This window comes from Cibotium barometz, chromosome 6, assembly GCF_041138505.1.
Source record: "Cibotium barometz isolate CiBa-2024 chromosome 6, ASM4113850v1, whole genome shotgun sequence".
NCBI classification, from domain to species: domain Eukaryota; kingdom Viridiplantae; phylum Streptophyta; class Polypodiopsida; order Cyatheales; family Cibotiaceae; genus Cibotium; species Cibotium barometz.
In genome coordinates, this window is record NC_141051.1 from 57,442,188 (window position 1) to 57,458,379 (window position 16,192).

Genomic DNA, 16,192 nt, shown 5'->3' on the forward strand with positions numbered 1-16,192 from the left:
CCTATTGAGTTTCTTATGATTGAGATAGAATGGGCAAGTGTTTCTATGGCACTTTAAAGAACCAATACACAGTAGCCCAACCTAAAAGTGCATTGGATAGACATATTAGTGGTCATAGGCTTTGTTCAAAGGTGGCCATCATAGTTCTGCTCCATGATGTCCATGCCCTAACATCATACAACTCCCACTCAATTATAGCTTCAGTACCCATAGATAGAATGAGTAATGTGGATGCGGAGGTTGAGGTTGAGATTATAGAACAAGTGTGGATGCAGAGGCTGAGATTGTAGAAGAAGTTTGTAGTGGCTTTTAGTTAATGACCCAAGGTGGATGTGGAGCAATTACAACACTAAATATGCTATCATGACGAGATTTTTCCCTAACTTTATCACTTCTTTCATCATTAAACTTAATATTCAGTTTGTAGGGGCTTTTAGTTGACGACCCTAGGTGGATGGGGAGCAATTACAACACTAAATATGCTATCATGAAGAGATTTTCCCTCAACTCTATCACTCCATTTCATCATTTATTTTTTTAAGGTCCAAGGATGGTGCGCTAAGTCGTCACATCTCTAATTGATGGTACACGAGCTCAATAAGATTTTGGGCACCTCTTATTTAATTTGGACATTATATTGTAAGATGTTCAATTTGGGAAAGGTTTTTTAATTGTAACATTATCTCTCTTTTTTTAAAGGAAACTCATAAAATAGGAAAGGTTTTAGGCATTATATTGTAAGATGTTTAATTTGGGAAAGGTTTTTTAATTGTAACATTACCTCTTATTTTTTTAAGGCCTAGGTTTTGTCTTGTTACTTTGTGCAACCAGTGTTGCCACAGTGGATAATGCTAAAGGAGGAGCATGAGGCTTAGGTCATCATTTGCCCCATCGGTAATAGAGCAAGCAGAAGACGCGAGCAGGGGAGAGGGTGTGTGCAGGTCCATCGTTCCTCGTCATGGTCCATCGGCAACAACAAAGGAGGCGTAAGCAGGGGAGTGGCATGCAACAAGGTAAGAGGAATGCACCCCATGTACCATATTGTGTATTACATGGGCTATTAAGGCCAAAAAAAAAAAAGACAGGGCCGTGAGCCCCATTGGTTTTGTTAGTAAAGACCATGGGGGGCTCATGACCCCTCTCTTTTTTTGCCTTGATCACCACCCATGTGAGCTCTTTTACTAATTCTTACTAAAGGATTTATGCCATGGTTGTAGCATGTGAGGAGCTATTTTACCAAATCTCTTAAGGAGCTATGCCATGAGGTTCACGTGGGTGGCTATCAAAGCCAAAAAAGAGGGGGGCTGTGAGCCCCCATGGTGTGCACTAATGCAGACCATAGGGGGCTTATCAACCTCTCTTTTTTGGCCTTTTAACATAGACCATGGGGGCCTCTTTTTTGGCCTTAATAGCCACCCACAATACAAAGTCAAGAAGCTCATAAAACAAACCCTCGATATACAAAGGGCAAGATTACATGAAGAGGAGATTGATTTGGAATGAGAGCTAGATCTAGGCAGCTACAAAATGACAAAAAGGCCCAAGGACAACAAGGAATCAAGAAGCCACCATAGGTCCCTTAGGAAATGACAAAAGGAGTGGATTTGAAGATACTAGGAAGAAACAGAGTTTTGATTAAGCAAACTAGCTAGGCCTGATAAAATACTCCCAACATGTGTTATATGGATACAACCCTTACTGAAGCCTCACAAGATATTGAACAACTATCCAAGAGCAGGCAAAATATAAAACAGTGGAACAATCAATAGCCTACAAGTAATGAAGAGGTAATGAAAAGAACTAGGAAAAGTGCCCTTAGATTGGGTGATAAGAAAAACAAAGAGTTTCTAAGCTTCAGTGAAGAATTACAAAAGCAAAGAAGACTGGAAGAAGAAGCCCAATGAAAACTAAGGTAACATTAATGATCAAGAGTTGACTTGACAAGATGAATGTGAGAAAGAAGAATCTCCATCAAAAGTTACAATAAATTAAAGCAAAGTATAAAGAGCTTTAGGAGAATACCAAGGCCAAGCTACAACACACAACAAGGCTCCTCTAAGAAACACAACACTAAGATGGAAGTTGATCTAAAAGGAGAGAAAAGGATAATCAAGAAGCTACAAAATAAAGTACAAGACAAAAAGGAGGATGCAAACTTTTATTGGATGCCTGAAGACGTAATAAAAGCCTAGAGTTCAAAGGTGGCAAAGCACCAACAAGCAGTCTAGGAAGAGCACAAGCACATGGAAAACTTGAAGCAATTACTATGGTGAGGCCCCCTAAATCATGCAGCAGACATGTAGATTTGATTAGGCAAGATTACCAAGAGGATAAAGGAGAAGCATTCCAAGAGCTGATACTCCTTCTAGGGCAAAGCAACAGCACAACCAGAGAATAGAAAGATGTCAAAGGCAACACTAAATACCAACAAGCTACGCAAAACAAGCTAGCCTAGATAAAAACACTAAAGAAAAAAATAAAGGATCTAAAGGAAGAAAATTCTAAATGAAATATAGCCCTTATAATAAGAAGGAATGCAAGAACTAATGAACCAATCATGTAGGAAAAATGGGATAAGGAGGAGAAGTTAAGAAAGGAAAAAGGCACATTTTTGTGGGTGAGTTTTGATTAGGTTAAGATGGAATTAGGAGAAGTTCTATAAGCAAGAGTTTTTCCATTTTGTACGTAGAACAACTTTGCTTAAGTGAAAATTTTGTGATTCGCATTATTTCACGTCTGTTTGGTGACTCCAAAATGGTTTTGAGTGGTTTTGTGTTAAAAATGTGTAAGTTTTCGTATCGAGACATTGCCAAGTCCTAAACAATGTTCAAGGACAAAGATTTGACCTTGGATGAACAAATACAAAGTCGAAGAGGAGGATGGAACGTTCGAGATAATGAGCTATCGAGCATCCTCATTGGGTCATTGAGGCACTAGTTGCATGCCATGAGAAAAGGCTATTTTCCCAATGTTAAAAAAACAATCTCATAGGAATGACGACCGCGTGCGAAGAAGGCTTCCCAAACACACTTTTCCAAAAAAGTGCTACATCACCAAAAATATGGCATACGGTTCAAGAAAGCTCAAGAAATGGCTACTTTTGGCTTTCCGTGTGTGAAGAAGAGATGGATTGCATAGAGGTATCTTATGCATAAGCTCCTCTTATTGTATAGAGGTATCTTATGCATAAGCTCCTCTTATACATAGAGGCCTCTTTTGCATAAAAAGCCTCTTCTTCCATGGATTGCATAGAGGTATCTTATGCATAAGCTCCTCTTATACATAGAGGCCTCTTTTGCATAAAAAGCCTCTTCTTCCATGGATTGCATAGAGGCCTCTTTTGCATAAAAATCCTCTTCTTCCATGGATTTCATAGAGGTATCTTATACATAAGAATCCTCTTATGCATAAGAAGCCTCTTCTTCCATGGATTGCATAGAGGTATCTTATGCATAAGAATCCTCTTATGCATAGAGACCTCTTTTGCATAAGAAGCCTCTTATGCAAAATCCTCTTATACATAGAGGCCTCTTATGCATAAGAAGTCTCTTCTTCCATGGATTGCATAGAGGTATCTTATGCATAAGAATCCTCTTATGAATAGAGGCCTCTTTTGCATAAGAAGCCTCTTATGCATCTATGGATAAGAGGCTTGCACATGTAGAGGTCTCTTATGCATAAATAAGACTCTTACGTGTATGAAGCCTCTTATGCATAAGCCTCTTATGTGCATGAAGCCCCTTATGCATAAGCCTCTTATGTGTATGAAGCCCCTTATGCATATAAAGCCTCTTACGCATAAGAAGTCTCTTCTTCCATGGATTGCACAGAGTTATCTATTACATAAGAAGCCTCTTATGCCTAAGAAGTATCTTCTTCCATGGATTGCACGGAGGTATCTTATGCATAAGAATCCTCTTATGTGTAGAGGCCTCTTGTGCATAAGTAGCCCTTATGCATCTATGCATAAGAGGCATGTATGAATTCACTGATGAATTCAGGCCTATTATGAGAATATAGGCCTCTTATGCATAGAGGCCTATATGCATCAAGTGCCTTATTCACATACTTGCCTATATGCATCAAGGGCCTACTTGCCTATATGCATTATTGCCTTATTATAGTGCCTTGTTGGCATTATGTCTTTGTAGTGGCCTTTTGTATGCCATATCCACATGCCATTACATGGAGAACAAGCGGTCAAAAAGATATGCATGTACATATGTTATTTTCACACCCTCAAGTGCTTTGGGATCTTTATTTCTCTTCTCATATGCATTGCCCCAATGTATAATGAGGCCTCTATGCATATGCATTACCTCATGCATAGAGGCATCTATGCATCTATTCATATGTCTTGCATAAGAAGGCTCTTATGCATAGAGGCCTCTTCTTATGCATAAGAAGTCTCTTTGCATAGCTAATTATACGTATGAAGCATAAGAATCCTCTAACGTATATAGCTTGCACAGAGGTCTAAGAAGCATCTTATGCATATGAAACCTTTTATGTATATGCATAGAGGTCTCTTATGCATATGCATTGAGGTCTCTTATGCATAAGAAGTCTCTAATGTATAGAGGCATCTTATGCATAGAGGCCTTTTATGCATATGAAGCTCTAATGCATATGCATAGAGGTCACTTATGCATAAGAAGTCTCTCTCATGGATAGAGGCCTCCTATGCATAGAGGCCTCTTCTTATGCATAAGAAGCCTCTATGCATAGCTAATTATATGTATAAAGTCTCTTATGCGTAGCCAATTATCCTCTTATGTATATGGCTTACATAGAGGTCTAAGAAGCATCTTATGCATATGAAGCCTCTTATGGGAATGAAGTAGCGCGGCTGGCGAGGTCGAGGTATGCTAGATGGGGGAATCCAATGTCATTGTAATCCTCGATGCCGTAGATGTTGTCGGAAGGAATGGAGACGATGTAAGTATGCTCACCCCAGTCGTTTCCAGGTGAGGATTTCGATGAGGGTTGGCTATAGGGAGACGAGTAGTGCGTGCGCCACAGGGTGTCACTGCCGTAGTTACCTTTGATGTCGAGAGAGGAGCTCTCGAACCAGGGGCTAATGCTGTCCATCTACACCTTTCTGGCAGCCCCACATGCGGTGATGTATGCCTTGTCCGCCACGTTCGGACACAGCACCGTTCACGTACAGCCACGCCGATGTATCCCATGCGAGCAGCTTGCTTAGAATAATAGAGTCAAACTCGTTGATCACAAGTTGTCTCAAAGAAGTAGCTTCCCGTTTAGGATACATTTCAACAGGCCATATTTGTGGTATTCACACATGTAAGGGTGGGATCACTTTTAAAAAGTTTCCCTTCAAGTGAACCTCGCAAGAAAGTAGGCACAATGAATGTTGTTGCTACTGGAATTTAACTTTACTATCATGCATACCTCAGCAACGACGTAGGTAACTAGCATGGAGTAGCATATTTCTTATCGAGACTAGGGTCTAGAGAAGCTCTAATAGGGATCAAAAATGACTTTCCAGCTGCACAATTGTTTGTGGTAGATGGTGAAAAGCTGAACTAGTATAAAGAAATGATACAATTCTTGACTGACCAATCCTTCCCATAATACATGTTGAGGGACCAGAGCAAGAAGCTAACCCTTTGATATAAGTCATGCATGGTGATATGCCGAACAACTTTACAAAATGGGAATTGATCAAATACTGAGAAGCTATGTCTCAGAGCATGAGCAACATGCACACCAAGGAGTCAATGGAGAGCATTTTTAGGAGAAATAATAGGAAAGAAAATATTCCAAGCAGGACTGTGGTGGCCCACAACAATAAGGATGCTCACACCTTTGTTGTGCCAAAGGATAGGACAACCAAATGCTTCAAACAAAATTCCAAACAATCCAATGTTGAATAAGGGTCTAGACTTTGTAGGTTTGATCAAACTAGTACCCAAAGAACATGCAACAAATATATCTTGGTGGTAACAGACTATTACACTAAATGGGTGAAAGAGAAAAGGTAATGAAGATTGCAAAGAATCATCTATAAACAAATTTACGTATAAAGTAATCATGACAAGATATTAGGAAAGAAAGTGTTCCAAGCAAGAATGAGGTGGCCAACAAAACTAAGGATGCTCACACATTTGCAAAGGAATGTGACATGTGTCAAAGGATAGGAAAACCAAATGCTTTAGACAAAATGCCACACAATCCAATGTTGAATAGGGATCTCGACTTTGTGGGTTTGTTTAAACTAGTAGCCTAAAGGATAGGCAACAAATATATCTTAGTGGTAATGGACTGTTACACTAAATGGGTGGAAGAGCAAAGGTAATAAAGATTGCAAAGAATCATCTATAGACAAATTCATGTATGAACTAATCATGACAAGATCAATCAAACTTTTAAGTGACCAAGAAGGTACTCATTTTTTGAATGAGGTGATCAAGAAGCTAACATAACAACACATGGTGATACATAAGAAGTCAACAATGCATTATCCACATGGTCAAGCAAAGTCCACTAATTGAATCCCAAAGGGAAAGCTACATTTAACATATGGGCATTTTTGTGAGAACACCGTTAGATTGACACCCTTCAGTATGGTGTATGGGTACAGTGTCCATGGAATCCTAGTGCCAAGTCTTAGGATTACTATAGCAGAAAGGATGACTTTGGAAGAATCTGAGAAGCATAGCATTGAACATTTCCTGAAAAAGTTGGGAGGTTGGTCAGTGCATGGACAACATAAGTGGTTCAAAAGAGAAGGAAGCCTTAGGTGGATAGAACTCCAAGTCCAAAATCTTTAAATAAGGTGATATGGTTCTACTATTCAACTTAAGATGGGACCACATCTATGAAAACTTAAGATGACATAGGCATGTCCATATAACGTTTGACTTAGCAAGCAAGAGAGGTTGCCAAAACTGAACAGAACTCTAGATTAGATGTGGAATAACCACCAAAATCAGGAATGGATCATGAAATTGGTGAAAAAGAAGCGGATCTAGAGGAAACGAAGTGTGCATGATGTTGGCATATAGGGCAAAAGAAAAGACAACTAGCAAAAGGACCATGATAACCAAAAATAAAATCCCTATCCAGGCCGCATGGGGGAAAAGGAAAAAGGGTAACAACTATCCAGGCCGCATGGGGGAAAAGGAAAAAGGGTAACAACTATCTTTTCACACTTCTATGAAGGCTGCATGGGGCAATCTATGTATCAACACTAAGGAGCTAAATCAACATTGGATTTTAAGAAATCATGGAGAGGTTGAACATTCATGGCCATACCATTGGAAAATGCACACCATGCACCAATGGTCCATCATGTAACTTGAATGGTTTGGGTGGAATCACACTTTCCAATATGTGACATGTTCTGTTTCTTGTGCACCAATGGTCCATCATGTAACTTGAATGGTTTGGGTGGAATTGCACTTTCCAATATGTGACATGTTCTATTTCTTCTGCATGGTTTGGGTGGAGTCACACTTTCCAATATGTGAAATGTTTTGTTTCTTGTGTATCTCCTACCTTTTGAACATTGAGCTTTCTTACATTCCATGCTCTCTCTCTCACCCACCTCTAGCTTTCTTATGTCAAGGAGGAGGATGGTGGAGTTTGAATACCTCACCTCGACCCTGCACAAGCAAGTAGACAATCACATGGAAAGGGTTAACAAAGTTCATCTCAAGAGGTTTGCAGAACTCCCATGGGATGAACTCCATCAAGACTTTAGAGAAAGCAATGATATAATATGGACCACCAAAAATGTACCTTTTTTCAAATTTATGGAGACAAAAGACACACTTTCATGTCAAACATTTTTTCAAAACCACTACTTTTATGAAAAAGAATGCATAAAACATTACTTACATTTTACTCTAAACCCAAAAATGTCCAATTAAAAAAAGAATTACAAAGGAGAAGAAACTCTTCCAATCGACTAGGACTCATTGGACCTTTTGCTAAAAAATATCAATTGTTTTCTAGCAGAAGTGTCCAGGTTTTTTTAAACTCAAATCCATACACAAGAATTTCTATATCATGCAAATTAAGCATGTCCACACATGATGAATTCCACTTTTTTTTCCCCTTTTTTGCTTTGTTTAAGCATTTCTAGATCATACTTTCCCTTGAGCATGGATAAGTTTTGTACCAATACACATTTCTACACTGCGTGTTGTACGTAGCATGTTATAAACAAACTGATAGGTGATAAAATTGACGTTGCTTTTAGACCCAATATAATTTGATGAAACTCTCTTACATGGGGCTAGTGCATTGTCAAAAATTCTTTGTATACAAAGTTGATCCAATGGTTGAATTTAAGAATATTTTGATATTAAGACAGGTAGGTATATGGAGTCCATGGCTATAGAAGAGGTTTATTGAAAGCAAAGATGTCTCTAAATTTAGATAGAAATCCAACGATCAAAACGGTCAAATTTTATATGGTAGTAAGTACTATAATTTATCAGTTTACTTTATCTTGATCTAATAGTTCAATTTAGAGTTATAGTCTTTGTAAAAACACAGTTTTTTGTTTATAACAATTAGATTTCGAGGCATGAATATGATAATAATTGTTGTTTGAAAAAAGTGATGGAACTTTGGATTCCATAATCCACTTTGTTGACAAAGTGGATTCTAGAATTCAAAATTTCGTTATAACAGACTGACGTTTCTATTGTGATAGCGAATTTTTTGTTTGAAAAAATAGAAATTTAAGTCCATAAAGGACGACAATTTCACTTTTATTGGACAAAAAAAATTAGTCCATCAATAGGAAAAAAAATTGTCAAACGAAAAAAAAAATTCTGCAATGAAAATTTGGATTTTGGAATCTAAATTTTCGTTGACGGATTGAATTTCCATCGATGAAAATTTTAATCTATCAATGGAATTTTAATCCATCGATCGAAATTTAGATTTTGGATTCTGGAATCCAAATTCTCATCAACAAAAATTTTTTCCATCGAAGAAATTTTTTTACATCGTCGGACTAATTTTTTCGTCTAATAAAAGTGAAATTTGAGTTCATTATGGACCAAAATTTCTCTTTTTCAGACGAAAATTTAATTATCATGATGGAAACGTCAGTGTGTCTGGAATTTCATATTCTAGAATCCACTTTGTCAATTTTCATAAATTTTTCAAAACGACAGTTGTCATTTTCATGGCTCAAAATCTAAGTGTTATAAACTAAAAACTATGTTTCTGCAAAGACTTTAACTCTAAATTGAATTGTTACGTTAATTCCCTTTTCCAAGTGGAGCTTCTGATAAATTGTAGTACTCCCTATTGTCTAAAATTTGACCGTTTGGATTATTGGTTTTCTATCTGAATTTAGAGAAATCGTTTCTTTCAATGATATGCTTTAATTCAATGATTAGGATGAAGTGCAATGATTGGGATAAAGCTAGTTAAATTTTTGGAGAAGAAAAAGTACCATTTTGTGATTCTAAGTAAAGAATGTATTGTACATTACATAGACATGCGTGAATTATTAGTAGTTTTAAAGAATATTAGATCTTGTATTGACCTTGTTTTTTCCATTTTGTTATTTGACATGAAAAGTAGAAATTTTTTCACCTTTAAATTAGCAATATGTACATTTTTAAAAAGAAGCTTAAAACTATGCTTATTTTATAAAAGTTATAAAAACAGTTCTCTTTAATGTCTCCAAAAGATTGTAAAATTGATCAATATTTAGGACTAGTGAAAAATCAAGATAGCTTGTTGCAAACGACAACTCACGACTCGTAAACAATTTTCATGACTCGTTGTTTGTAGATGAGTTCTATAATTCACATAACATAGTCTTTCTTTAATTAACAATAGTAGGCACTTTGTACTCATGTTTGGACTCATTTTGAATAGTGCTTTAGCTCATATGGATTAATCTCTAGAGCATCCCCTTTGCTCACATAGATTGTAGTGGGCATGTTCCACTTACGGTGTTGGGGGCTCAGCTTAGGAGAGCTAGTCTAGATCCACTGAAGTGTTGGGTGTTGACCAAAGAACAACACTAATTGTTGGGGATATAATAAATTATGGGAATATTACATGTTAGGGAGACTTAGGGAATGACTGCTAGGGAATGAATGAGAGGAGTGAGTGAATAGATTGGGGGAGAAGAAATAGCTTGAGCTGTTGCAAGCACGCACACACTCTCATAACAATGGATCACACATACACAAAGATGGAAGGCTAAAATCTACTTCTCCTTGTTGCTCTCAAAAGAGTTCTACAAAAGATAAGTGAAAAACCAACATAAGTACTAGATTACTGTGTACAAGTGGATGCCTTTTGGACTCACCAATGCACCCATAATGTGAACACGCTAAGTAGGTGAGCTAGCAAGATAAGTATGCCATAACTTGGTTGGACTAGGTAGGTGTAGTCCAGCTCTAGAATCACTGGTAAAGATCTATTATGTCAGCTACCAAACAACTCAAGTTGTGTAAATGTGGAACGATCACCCGGGTGCATCATGAGTGTGAGCTCGTGTTGAGCTTGACATCTAACACTCCCCCTTAAGGTTAACTCCATCTCTAAGACTCCAAGCATAATGTGGAATCGGCGAAGCTTCTCTACTCCCAAGGCCTTGGTGAAAATGTTAGCTACCTACTCCTTTGTGCTCACATAGACGAGATCAACATCTCCTGCCAAGACCCTCTCTCTGATGAAGTGATAACGGACCTCTACGTGTTTGGTCTGCACATGAAACACTGGGTTCGTGGTGTTACTAAGGTTGTTGTAATAGATGACAACCTACATGTCCACATGTAGCCCTAAATCTCCAAGTAGCTTACGTAACCAAGCTATCTCATATGCAGTCCCAAATCTCTAAGTAGCTTACGTAACCAAGCTATCTCACATGCTGTCATTGCAGCATCCCTATACTATGTCTCTATACTCGACAAGGCAATTGCCAGATGCTTCTTGCTACTCCATGTAACAGCACCACTCCTAAAGGAAAATATAAACCCATTAGTAGATCTTCTGACCAAGATGCTACTAAGCCCAATCTACACATGCTGTCATTGCAGCATCCCTATACTATGTCTCTATACTCGACAAGGCAATTGCCAGATGCTTCTTGCTACTCCATGTAACAGCACCACTCCTAAAGGAAAATATAAACCCATTAGTAGATCTTCTGACCAAGATGCTACTAAGCCCAATCTACACATTAGAGTATCCATACACCTACAAACAACTGTATACCAGCTTCAGAGACCATAACTCACTGTGGACCTCACGTAGCATAGTATGTGCTTCACACTATCCAAATGTGGCTTCCAAGGAAACTACATAAATTGACTCTCCAACCCAAGTGTGTAGTTCATGTCTGGCGGCCTGGTGATTGTCATATAGATCAAGCTACCCAGTATCTTCGTGTACAAGTGACATCCTCCAAAATATCACTTGTGTTTACACTTAGCTTGCCATTCTGATCCAATGGTATAAAAATGGGCTTACAACTAGCTATATCATATTTGGACAACATATCCAATACATAAAAAATGGGCTTACAACTAGCTATATCATATTTGGACAACATATCCAATACATACTGTCTCTGTGAGACAACCATATGCTGTCAGACATCCTGATGACCTCAATGTCAAGAAAGTATCATAAAAATGGGCTTACAACTAGCTATATCATAAAAATGGGCTTACAACTAGCTATATCATATTTGGATAACATATCCAATACATACTGTCTCTGTGAGACAACCATATGCTGTCAGGCATCCTGATGACCTCAATGTCAAGAAAGTATCTCATCTCAGTCAAATTCTTCATGTCAAACTTTTTCTTGAGGAGACCCTTTGCGTTCTCGACTTCCTCTTCATTATCACCCCCAATAATCAAATCATCCACATAGATAGTGTGACCACAATCCCCTTATCACTCTTTTGCACATAGAGTGAATGATCCACATCTGCCATATGAGAGCCAATGGTGATAAGATACTATGTAATCTTATCATGCATGCTCTTGGTGCCTGCTTTAAGCCATACAAGGCTTTATGTAGCCCCTGCACACATAATCTAGGTGACTCAAATCCTCGTAACCAAGTGGCTATTCTAAATATACTTCTTCTTATTGTGCAATTCACCATGCAAGGACACATTCTTTACTTCTATCTGATGTAAAACCCAACCTTTTGATGCAATCACTACAATAACAACTCTCACGGGTTGCCATCTTGGCAATAGGGCTGAATGTCTCCTCATAATCAAATGTCGTAGATATGAGCATAACCTTTGGCAACGGGCCTAAAAGGTCTCTTCATAATTAATGCAATAGGTATGAGCATACCCTTTGGCAACCAATCTCGCCTTGTACTTGCTAATGCTTCCATCTAAGTTGTGCTTCACTTTGTAGACCCACTTACATACAATCACCTTTTTACCCTTAGGCAAAGGCACCAATTCCCATGTCTTATTTGTATCCAATGTAGCCATTTCTTCATCCATGGATTTCTCCCAATGTACATGCCCCCTAATATCCTTAAAACATGTGGGCTCAACCTCCTACACAACCTTTACCATGTATGCATAATGGTGAGCTACATAACCATCATACATCAATCTTTGAATAGGGTTTTTGACCCTATTTGACCTGCATGGTCCTGGATCTATCCTTGGTGTCCTTGTGGCGGCTACCTTAGCCTTCCTTGCACCAGGTGTCCTAATAGCTGGAATCCCAAACTCATTAGGGTTTTGCTATGAGCCACCAGACTCTCAATCAATATATGAATGCCATGTATGTCAAGCATACTAAGAGACTCATCCCACCTTCTCTTTACCTTTATGTGATGCACTTGCTGGAACCTGCAAGACTAATTTTTTTACGCACCATGCCACTCTATGGTCTATCAGACAGCTGCTAGAGGGCTCTCTCTGTCCACTCAGATTTTGTGGTGCAACCACCTCCTCTTGTGCATCAGCTCCAATTGAGTCTTTTATAGCATCATACCAACTGCTCATCTCATCAAAGACAACATCCGTGCTGCTCACCTTCATCTTACATTTGACAGGGTTATAACATTTGTATCCCTTTTGCACAATGGAGTAACCAATGAACACACATTTTTTAGCCTTTGGATCCAACTTACTACATAGCTCGTGAGGAATACCAAGTATGCAATGTATTTGAATAGCAAATGTGACAAATCTAGTTTTCCTCCACAATATACTTCTCCTCTAGAGTTACAGCATGCACTGTCGGGGTCCTGTTCATAATGTAAACTACAATGGCAATTTCTTCAACCCAATCATGGTGAAGTGTGCCCTTCTCAACCACCATCAATGCACGAGCAACCTTTGTAATGTGCCTATTATTTCTCTCAAAGTGCTCCCTTACGTTCGTGTCATGTGGAAATACTTTCTTTGTTTGCTTTCCAAACTGACATGCTTCACATACTTTATGCATCCTATCCACCTTAAACTTTGGCAAACTTGTAACAATTTCTGAATTTTGCATAGACTTCAATCACTGCTCGTTCACATGACAAATACATTTGTGCCAGATATCTATATCATCCATAATACATGTACCTTGTGCAAACATAGTAGCTTTTATCTCACGTATGCTTACCCACTCTTTTTCCCTACAACCAAGCGACATTTACTGTTGTTGAAGTCCTCTACATAGCAACATCATGGTTAAAGCATACCTACAAACCCTTCTCAACCATCTGCATAACAGAAACCAAATTCTTTGTTATATTAGGTACATGACATACATGAGCCATATCTCATCTTGCCAACCTACATAACCAATGGCACATTCCCAATGTGAGCATTAGGATGAGCCGTGTCATCCCCCGTCTCTACATAGACTGGTTTTCCAAATTTTTGACATCTTTAAACCACTCACTATGACAAGTCATGTGGTTAGAGACTCCCCAATCCACATACTGTACATCATCATCATTTGTGGATACATTTGTAGTCACTCAATTCAACATGTGCTGGCATAACAAACAACTACTCACATCTATCTTCAGCCAGCTTGCTCGAAGATGCATAATTGTTTTGCTATAACGAGCCACTTCTTATGTCACTCTACTTCTTACAACATTTTGCTACAAAGTGACCTAATTTGCCTTAATAAATACAATCCTTTAAACCTAATCCCAAATGCTACCTTTGCCAATCGCCTCAGCCTCTCTGGCTCCCCCTGCCTTGAGACCAGCCTCTTTCACTTGTTTGTGTTTATTGTTGCTACGAATCATTAGAATGTTGTTGTCCACAGTTTTGATTTCCCAAACGGGCCACCACCTTAGCCTCGACCACAACCTCTACCTCTACCTGTACTTGAATTTAAGTAGAAGGCCTATTCTGAAGTGTTCTTGCTTTAGGAGGAATAGTCTTCACCCAAAGACTTCTCTTCTATGATTAACATAGTCACCAAATCCCAAAAGTTGGGAACATTCTCTCTTACAGCAATAAAGGTATTGACTAGTTTGTATTCTTTGTTAAGCTCGTTCAAAAATAGACGCTCACCAAATCATCGTCTTCCACCGAGACATTAATAAATCTAAGGGATTCAATAATATCCTTGATCTTTAAGGCATACTTTTTCTCCACTGTATGCAACTCCTATTTTACCTGCAACTTCCTTGCTTTTGTGTTTGTCTTCTAGAACATCTTCCACAGGTCTTGCCATGTAACTGATGGAGTGTTGGTATCCTATATATGCCTTATCATAGTGTTTGTTACATTGGCTAAAAGCCAATACATGAATTTTCTTGCACCTTGGTTCCAGTCTTTGAATGCTTTTATATCTACTAGAGTTGCATTCTCTTCTGGCAATTTTGGAGGCTCCCCATTGTCTCCTTCAACATAGTTCCAAAATCCTTTTCCCATCAGGAAATTGGTCATTTTGAAATTCCATGCATGGAAGTTGCTCTTGCCAAGCTTCTCACTGATAACCTAGTTGATGTTGTTAGACATCTTTGCTTACAACAATAAAAAATTTACAAACAGACAATTTCTGTATGCAACTTGTAACACAATAATATCAGCTGTAGCTCATGTATAGCAGTACTTCTGCATAATTTGTATGTCATATCACGTGACCAAAGTACATGTACATGTATCCACAATTAGCAATACATGTACAATCATTGTCTGGATACCCAAAATGCACCGTTGCACTACAATAACCATTGTTCGGTCAAAATTAGTTCAAAATCAAAACTTTTCAGAAGTGCCTAAAAACACCTTACAGCTGAAACGCCAAACCTGAAACACGAATCTGCGCAGCTAAACTTCAATACAAAGTACAATGTAAAGTACTATGCACTATGCAACATGCACCTCCACGCTGCAAAGACAACTCCTCAATCGGAGATGTGTAGCTCCTAGAGCTACCCAGAGGGGGTTATTCCCAAACAAGAAGGGGGAGAGATGATGATGCTCTTACTTGTCTACTGCTTCCTTTGCCTCTGTAGCCTCCTTTGCTTGTAGCTGCGCTCCTTAGCCTGAACCAGGCTCTCATACCATGAAAAGATTGGGGGAGGAGAGGAAGCTTGAGCTCTTGCACACACACAATTTCACAACAATGGAATAATACACACATAAAGATGGAAGGTTAAAATCTTATTCTCCTTGTTGCTCTCAAAAGAGGTCTATAAAAGATAAGCGAAAAACCGACATAAGTACAAGAGTACTATGTACAAGTGGTCTATAATGTGATCATGCTAAGTAAGTGAGCTGGCAAGATAAGTATGCCATAAAATCATTAGCGAAGATCCATCATGTCAACTACCAAACACGGCAGTGGTGTAAATGTGAAACGGTTAACCAGGTACCTCATGAGTGTCAGCTTGTGTTGAGCTTGACATTTCAATAGTGAGCACTGGAAATTGACTGGCTACTAGGGATTTAGGATGTGTTGGAGATTGAGAAGTGCCAGGAGTTTGGAAAAAACCTGCATAGGAAGGGCATAGCTGAGTGCAGTGGTCTAATCATATCTTGCAAAGAGTGTGTTTACTACGTCATATAGAAGCTATGGTCATGTGACAAGTGATGTCTAACAAAGTTGTGCACATGGAGGCTACATGGAAACTGGTAAACACTCATCCAGATCAATGCGTTACCATCGACGTAGGCCAAGACTAGACAGATATGGTGGTGAGCTGCAGCACACAAGTCAACTTTGGAGAGAAGACCTATGAG